The sequence below is a fragment of the Larimichthys crocea genome, chromosome XXIV, assembly GCF_000972845.2.
Source record: "Larimichthys crocea isolate SSNF chromosome XXIV, L_crocea_2.0, whole genome shotgun sequence".
Taxonomy (NCBI): Eukaryota; Metazoa; Chordata; class Actinopteri; family Sciaenidae; genus Larimichthys; species Larimichthys crocea.
In genome coordinates, this window is record NC_040034.1 from 13080127 (window position 1) to 13089612 (window position 9486).

Below are 9486 nucleotides of genomic sequence, written 5' to 3' on the forward strand. Positions count from 1 at the left end.
ACGGATGTATTTTTGGGAAATTTTGAATGCAATTCTGGAGAAAATGCACTTTTTCTTTTAATTTGCATTATGAACAGGTATAGTGCTGTTGGTAAGCTAATAATGGCCTGAGAGCATAAGACTGTGATGCCAAACCTTGTCAGAGAGGTGAATACTGAGCTACAGCAGCAGTCAAGCACAATGCTTGTGCTGAATAACAAAACCACATCACTATATTTCTGCACAGAGGAGTCTCGCCCATGCTCTCTTGGGCTCACCAGATCAGAGGTTTTGCCAAGAAATCAAGGTACACTTAAAGTATTTTTGAATCTTTGCAAATCAAGAGACATCATTCAAAAGGTTGCAGTTACAGGACAAGATATGAGCCATCTCAGGACACACATCATACGACATGACAAAAGGAAATACGTCAAAAACAGCGGCGTACATTATTCCATTGTGAGTCATCCCGACGAGAACAAAAGAATACGTTTTGCGTTCTGCGTGGTGACTCATTCACTTTTCCCGCCTTCTCACCTCCGTCCTGTCACTTTCGCTCGACGTCTCTCTCCCTCTCTCCATATCTCTGTCCACATTCCTTGGAAAGCATTTCATGCCTGAACAAAGTGCATCTGCTTATCTTCATCCATACCCCATTGCCTTCCTTATGGCCTGAGGACCACAAGCACTGAATTTTTCCGGTGACAGACACACTAACGCTTACCTCAGTTCACACTGATGCACCTGGGGACCCGCGTGTTGATGGTTACAAGCACCTACAAAGTAAAGAAACAGTGTAGAAGCACAGTGAGACCACTCCAACTTTCCAGCCACCTGAAGTGCTGAACAACTTGCTTGATATTCCAACGTGCTATTCAAACATTTAAACATGTGCACATCTGTCAAAACCACAGACACATATACTCTCTCAAACCCATAAAGCATAGCCCAGACCAGTCTCTAACTCTTGTCATCGTGTACATATGCTGTCTGGCTCCTGACATTTGCTGTCCAGCCGTGGTGGAGCTGAGCTGTCAGAGTGCATCTCATCTTCTTCCTGTCGCACTCGCACAGCATCAGTTGTCCTGTGAGCCCATAGAGCTCTATGGCACAACGCCTGCGGGAGTAAGGACAAGAAGAGTGATTCTTTAATGGCTTAGTCAACGGCAGAGAGAATCTTTGCTTCGAGTTTTAAATGAGTAGTGTGAAATTCAAGCAGTGTATCATACTGTATGATTTGATTTAAGAAGAGAAAGAACTTCATAACGTCCCTTACTCCAGACGTGCTTTCAAATGGCTCGTGGTGATGTCGCATCTCATGATCCATTCCATCAAAAACGTCCATAAATGTACTGAGGTTTCTTGTATTGATAGTGGAAAATAGGAAACACTACTCTTTTCACTCATATTATGTTGACCACAAATATGATTTGTGTTCTTACATATCCATGTCCAAGAATATGTGGCAAAAAGCTCTAGAGCTTAGCGATTAGTGATTCTATTGGCAGAAATGGAATATAATGTTTTTATTAGAGTATGACTGCTTAAGAATAAGAATTGTGCTTTCATTCCTTTTAAAAAAGCCCTTTTTATCTACAGAAAGTTTGTGTAAAGTAAGAATAAATATGTGTTGTCAGACCAAAAAAGAAGAAGAAAGTGTTATTAACGACCAAGACAAATTTGAATGATTAAAAATATCGACAAGTTTATGAAACTAAGTGTCAAAATCAGGTAAAAATGACCAGCATTCTCAGGTCCAGGACTGTGGGGGTGTGTCCGTTCAATGTGCTGAAGCCACACCCACTCATGGGAGCAGTCAGGCAGTAATTTTGTAGCGACTGAAATGTGTCTGATGAGTTCAGAAAATGACATTACTAACTTTGAAACACTCTGATTTTTCTGGTTAGGCTAGCTGTCACTTAACTGGAAATATGCTACAGTATGTACCAAGTCTACGACAAACTGAAATTTTGACCCGATGACAGTGATAGATGAAACATCAGAAGATCACTGAAGTTTTCATCATGAGGAGACATAAATATGTGTGACGGATGGCAATCCATTCAGTCATTTATATATTTCAGTCTGGACCAAAGTAGTGGACTTACCAACAGAAATTGCCATCCCTGGACCTACGTGACTAGCTTATATATTGTGAGTGCAAACATTTTTTGTCCTCTTTTTGTGACAGCTATGGTCCATGCACCTGTGTTAAGAAAATCTGTGAAGAAAGGTTGTATCCAACACCACCGCCATCCATCATGGTCTATGTCTGCTGCATCCCCCACCAGGAATTTTATGATCTCTACTCTGCGCACGTCTGCCACACAGACATCAACCCCATTTCTGTTCTTTTGTTTAATTTTTTTTTTTTTTTTTAAATATGAAAGAATGATTAATTATTTCCAGACGGAAACACACAGCTGCCTTTAGGTGCCAGACAACAGCAAAAAAGAGTGTGTGCAGCAGCGGAGAGGCCTTTTGTGTGACTTTAATATTCTGGCATTAGTACTGTGGTCAAAAGCATGTGCAGCAGAGGCAAACTAAAGGCAGCGTAGAGGCTTTTGATGTCAGGTTCCTTTGTGTGCAAGACTCATGGCTTTTAATGAGCCAACCTGCCTCATTATCAGGGCTCTGCGAGGCCTTGACACATGGGCACATAGTGGGACTGCCTCTTCTCACTGATCTGAAGCCACAAATTACAGCAGCTTAGCCCCTCACTGGGACTAGAGGGCAACCTAGACGCCATTCCTAATGGCACCCGGGGGACATACGTTTGGGCAATACTAGCTTCATAGATGATTCCTTGGTCACTCCCATTAGAGTATGAGATGTGAGGCATGTTGGGATGTTGAGATCCAGTAAGTTATCCCTTGGTCTTTGAGCAAAGCCTCTGTTGTGACTTGTCCCTCATTTTGTTTGCCAGTAGTTTACGAGCACAATTATCTAGAAATAAAGGTTTCCCCAGTTATGCCAAAGCTGTGGCCGAATTTTAATTTCACCTGGGGAGAGTGTAAAAACAGCGCAGCCCAGCAGGGATGAAAATATCATCAGCAGAATCAAATTAATATGCTTCACCATCTGTTAAATTAGGATTAACAAAATGTCATTATCCATTCTGCAGCTTTCCTTCAATTGCTTTAATTGACCTTTTTAAAACTGGATGAACTTTAACATGTAAATATTAGCTTGTCTTTTAAACAAGATTATTTGTTCTAAGCTCTTTACACCGACACCTCAATTAATTAACCTTGCTATTATTTTGTTAACCAAGAATGAATTAAGTTTGAATTCATTTTTTTAGACAAAAAAGGATTGTGCATGTTTTGTCTTTTTTGCCCACAATCTAGCACCCCTTGTTTATTGGTTATTTTTCATTTTCTCTCTCTTTTCTTATGAACACTCAGAGCTTTACTTGATTTAGAGAATAAAATATGAACTTAATATGGGAAGAAAGGATATGAATGTAATAATTTCCATGTTTAGGGATGTCAAGGGAAATGCAGGATGTTTGTAAACATAGCTCAACATGACATCTTTAAATGGCTTGTTTTGTCCGACCAACAAACAGCTGCCTGCGTCTGAAAATAATGTTAAAGTGAAGCAAAACAGTAAAGCAGCTAAATGAACCCTTAACAATCGTTGTCAAAATATACTGAAAACAATTTCATGTAACTTCTTTGGATGCACAAATATATATCCCAAGTCCATCGTTTCAATACAGAGAATTTAATCCCTGGGGAAGTTGAAGGGTGACAAGAGCATCTTTTCTTATTTGCCTTCATAAGATCAGAAGCTGCGAAGAGGTGGACTGGTGCCAGGCACACCTGAGGAGACTTGTCCTTGACACTGTGGCAGACACATCAACAGACCTTTGCAACTTTTGATTTAACCCATCCTGAATATTGTCATTGTTATTCCAATCACAACGAGAAGACACCATTTGATCTGTGTTCTTACACCTATTCAAAATAATGTTTGAGTGCATGCCTGGACATGCTAAACTTCCGTCTATACTTAGCACACACAGTAGTCACCCTGCTTTGTCTTGATAAAAATTGCACTGCATTAAAATAGTGTTTGTTGCCCCCAAGCCGCGAGCAAGGTGCTGAATGCTAATTTAGTGAGATGTCTGTCAGGAGAGCCTGTGGGCCATTTACCCAGCAACACCCCAACCCTCTGATAAGGTGTTTATTTTGGGCATACAGCCAGTGCCCATCATGTGGTCCTTCATCCTCCACACAGACAATTTAGCATCCCACCATACACCAGCAAATTGCATGCTCTCACATACACACCCCATCCCATGAATCTGGCATTAAATCACACAATCCCTGATGAATTATCCATTTGGGTAAACCATGCTGTGTATGTATGTAGATAATGTATGTATGAGTCAGAAGAGGTACACATTGTTGTGAATATCGGCATGACTGGCATGGCATGTAGTAAAATGCTGGCTAATATAAATCAGTAAGTACAGTATGAGAGGTTCCTTGTTGTTCATAAGGGAGACTAGCCCGTTTCAAAATGATGAATAATTAATTGATACATATAACATAAAGTGTATCCTTGATGAAGAGAGAGATGAGAGGGGGGGGGTAAGAGATCCACTCTTAATGGAAAATAAACACAGATGGCCTCCCTGACTGCTGAGAACTCCTGATGCATTGGCTGTCAGAAGTATGGTCTCACACAGCTGGACCATTGAGTAAATATTAAAAGTGACATCTCTTTAAAAGTTTGAGGATGAACCAAGGCTAATTCATAAAGTAAAGTGCACTTTGATGGTTTGAAGTGCCATACTTGTCTTCTCAGGAGCCTCAAGCATGAATCTTTAATTTCCATCCTAAATAATGTGTAATGGTTTATTGATGAGATTCACTTTCCTGTGGAGCTGTGTGCTAATTGGTTGAAGATGTGGCAAGCTCCTGAGTTGAGCGATAAGAGAATGGAGCCATTGTAGCTACTTTGGATGACTTACACAGGTTGTGCTTCTGGAGGTCTTGCATGGTGTTGCATTACAACCCTTTAAAAAAAGAAATTTGTAGTTGAAAGATTGTGCATATATTACTGCTGCAGTATGTGTAGATGATCTTTTATTTGGAACATAAAATGGCAAAAATTGTAAAAATGTCTTGCAAACAAAAGAAAATGTTTATTTTGCACCTGACTGGTGGTTTATCAATATTTTGTTTCATATTGTGTTTATTATTATAAATCCTTTTTTATAGTTTTAGTAAGTTTAAGATGCATTTCATATGTAATTTCACATTATTTTCACGTTTCAATGTTGATTGTAGCCAAAAAAGTGTCTAATTAGATTAATTAACTTAAATATGCTCACTAGTATTTTTATAACAGCCTCCAAGATGTTAAAATTGTGGTGTAATGTTACTTCAGTGCCTCGCGTGCAACATTGCGGCCAATTTAAATAATTTGATGTCAAGACAGGAAATAAATACCTCAGGGAAGCTCCTGTTCATTCACTGTTCCTTTGTCCTCAGTTTAGGTTTGTAGGACACAAGGCTTTAAGATTAACAGCTTGGGGACAAGGTATTTCCTACAACACTTACTGACTGTGGGAGTGTTTCAATTAGCCTCAAGCCAAGTCAACTTTATTGTCAACACTGCCGTATATACAAAACATAGAGAGATTGAAATTGAATTGAATTGAAATGTCGGTTTCCTGGTGCAAGCCAAGCAATAAACATGAAATATAAAATATATACAAGTGTGAAGAGATATAAAAATGTATAAAACCATATAATCAGTGTAAATATAGCAGTGTTTCAGGCAGCCAAGGACATATTAACATTAGCACTGCTGTTTTTCTTTGTCCATGTTAGCTTGCTCACTCAATTATTACTGCTTTACTTTTCTAGTTATTGTTATTAGTACTGCTTTGCTTTTTAGCTGTTTGCTAAGGTCTTCTCCTTGTTGAATATTTAGTTTTTCATACATAATTTCAACTAATTTAAAGGCATTGTTTGCCCAAACTGTAATTTTATACTTGTAGTGAGTGGTCGCAGCTGTATTAGCACAGGGGCATACTGTGTAGCAAGTGTTCATTCACCTTAAGTGTGCTCTAGAGCTTATCCCATCTGTTTTATTTATTGCAGTGCTCTTTCATGTGGAATCAGTACACCCCTCAATACCCCTTTGAATTCAGCTGAAGCCCCCCTCAAGTTGTCTTTTCATTAGATAATATTTGCCTTCTGTAGTCACTTTTTTACATTTTAATACTGGTAGATTCGTTTCAAACTTTGTACAGACACAAAATAGGTTTTCTCCTGACTTGGTAGCAGTCTTTATTTTTGGACTTGCCTGTGCTGCTGGGAACCTTCTTGTTTTGAGGCTGAGAAAATAAGTGAGAAATAAAGTATCTCTGTGAACTCTACTCTACTACTAATGAGCGTATTCTTTGGGTGAAATTCTCAAGATGCCGTAACTGGTAATTTGGGTAATTTGGCCCGCTGGGCTGAGTCACACCCGCTTTTGCAGTGTGTTCATGGAGTTATTTAAAGAGTTCGACTATCCTTCAGCCAGTGATGTTACCTGACACATCACCTCTGTTCACAGTTGATTAATGTTTCAGGTATGAGACACGAGTGAGCATAAAATGATTAAGCTCACACATGTAATGGAGGTCAGAAATTGAGTTTGCTGTTTGTTTTCAGCCATTGTGGATAAAAGCACACTCATGGCAACCCTCCTCACCCTGCACGCCCTGGTCGAGAGGAAGAGGAGGACAAAATCAGAAGCACCGACAGCCCCAGAATAGCAGTTATTACAAGCTAAATCACTGCGGGTCATTCATCAACTGCAGAGCTCATCAGGGGTCCCAATCCCTGACAATGATTGCAGCTTCATGTTTGCTGTCATATCACCATCCCAATATTTCATCTGCAGTCAGAAATAAAAGAGTCACAAGGTGGATAATACACATATGATTATATCTTTAATAAATAACTTATTGTTCCATTTATCTTAGTGCCCGATAACTGTGGCAACATAAAATCCATTTCAGATAACAACAAACTTTAGTACTGGCTTTGTACTCCGATGACAACTGCCTGCATTGTTTTTATGTGCACAATAACCTAAAGCTGTCTGAGCTAACAGCCTAACCCTGGGGCACAAAATTTAATAAAGCTGAGTGAAAAACAACAGTAAATTGCCTTTATAAGCTTGTGTCATGTTGAAATTACCTGTGGAACACACTTGAGGCTTCCACACAGGATCAAATGACATTATTGTATCTGTTTTCCCTTTTCAGTGCTGCCTAGAGCAAAATTATATAATCGCACGTTTTTTGTATTCACCTCAGGGCAGCCAAGAGAGTGCAATGTGCTGTAGCAGCTTCTCCTCAGACATCATGCCTCTCTCAAGATGAAGTGTAACAATCTGTTGTTTAAAATTTTTCCCGAACTAGTGACATTACCTCTCATCCTGTGTTGAGTCCCATTTATAAAATGCTACTGTGGGACGCTGAACGAAGATAGCGTGCATGTGATAGAAATGATGCCTGCTAAACATCAGCAGCAACCTCCATGACTGGGAAGTGAAGCCAAAACAGAAGTGCCAAAAATTGCAGTTCCTCAAACAGCCACTTGAAGCTGGCTACAGAAAGTGTCAATCTCCATTAGCTCCAACGTTAAAATGTCCAACTTCACTGCAGAAATAAACGTATAACGGGGCGGTCGGTAGCGTAGTGGGTTAAGCGGCCGCCCCGTGTGTAGAGGCTACAGTCCTCACTACAGCCGGCCCTGGTTCGAATCCCGCATCGGACGGCCATTTACTGCATGTCATTCCCTCTCTCTCTGCCCCCTGCTTCCTGTCTATCTTCAGCTGTACTATCATTAAAGGCATAAAAAGGCCCAAAAAAAAAGAAATAAACGTATAACAGCGGTACAAAAAAACGGTTTTGGTCTCTAAAGCTAATTTCAACTGACAATTGTACTGATGACAGGTAGTTGCCATAACAGGTGGCTTGTTTAAGCACTCAGGCCCCCATTAGCCCACTTTAGGTCCACCAATGATCCACGTCTTGACGATTTTTAGAATAAGCGGTAAGTGGAAGACGCAGGACTATCAACGTGGCGGCAGCCAGAGCCACACATTTTGAGCTTCAGAACGGCTCAGCTGACGTCATTCAAACCTTAACTTTTTGACCATTACTAGTGCACCATCCGGGCACCACAGTACGCTGCATTTTGCCATAACTGACAGTGTGAAGGCGCTTACTATGTACTCAAAATAGCAAGTCTAAGTATGAAAATACCCGAATTGAGACACAGCATACAACAACCAAACTTTCTCTGCTCTCTCCATGACCTGTATCACCATTATAACAACAAGCAACCAGAGGGCAGACATTTTTATCCACAGCTATGCGACAGGTCTACAGCCCATGACAGAAGGTAAACTGGAACTCCCATTTTCTTTATTCAATACACCCCCAGCTCTGACGCTCCAAATGACACAAGCTAATTCTGGCTAACATCCAAGGAAGGGTAAATGGGCCATGAAGTGGAAATCTAAAGCTGCTCAGAAGAATGGAGGGAGATGTTGAAAAGCTTTTGAGCCACTTGCCTCTGTGTCCTTTCTTAGTCAGCATCAGTGTCAACCCCATTCATACTCTGCATTTATAATAACATGTATTATTCATAGAGAGGAGGAGCGAGGAAGATTCAATTATACTGTCACTGACGTCATCTATTTCCACCTTTGCTACTCAAGTGTGAATCACATAGTGTGATCGAACCCTAAATTTATCTTACCTTTGCATCCTGCTTTGAAAAACTATTCAGGAAGTTTGCAGCACTTTGACAAAAACAAATGGCTAATTGCTGTACATGTTTATAGGCTACTGATCGACTACAATCTCCAGCGTTATTACCTTGATTATAAATTTGTCTCTGAGCCTGGCAGAAAAGAACACTGCCATGTTTCTTTTGGCTTAGCGTACCAATTACAACAAAACTTTCAAGTTTTTTCATGTTTTTCCTGTGTGGCAGAAATTATGTTTGGTGTAAAACAGCAGGCGGAGTAACACTAACTGATATGTGAGAGTTTGTGGCCTGTGGAAAACTGTGATCAGGATCAGGTTTTTTTTGTTTTGTTTTTTAAGTAGTTTGACATTTTTTAATTCACATTCTTGCTGAGTAGGATTAGAAGATCGATACCACCCTCATATCTGTTAGTGCATAGCCTGGCTCCGGCTCAAAACCTAATGTAAAACCAAAAACTTTCACTGATCCCTATAAAAACATAACTTGCCCAAACCTTTCTATGGCTTGGACAAACTAGATTACCGTATTTTCCGGACTACAAGCTGCTACTTTTTTTCCCACGCTTTGAACCATGCGGCTTATACAAAGATGCAGCTTTTCTATTGATTTTTCTTCACCGCCACAGGGCGCTCTAACAGGAAGTGCAAAAAATGAGACGGACAGAGGAAGTCAGTGCAAAAAAGAACACGCTAGTTTTTATTTAGCACATGCA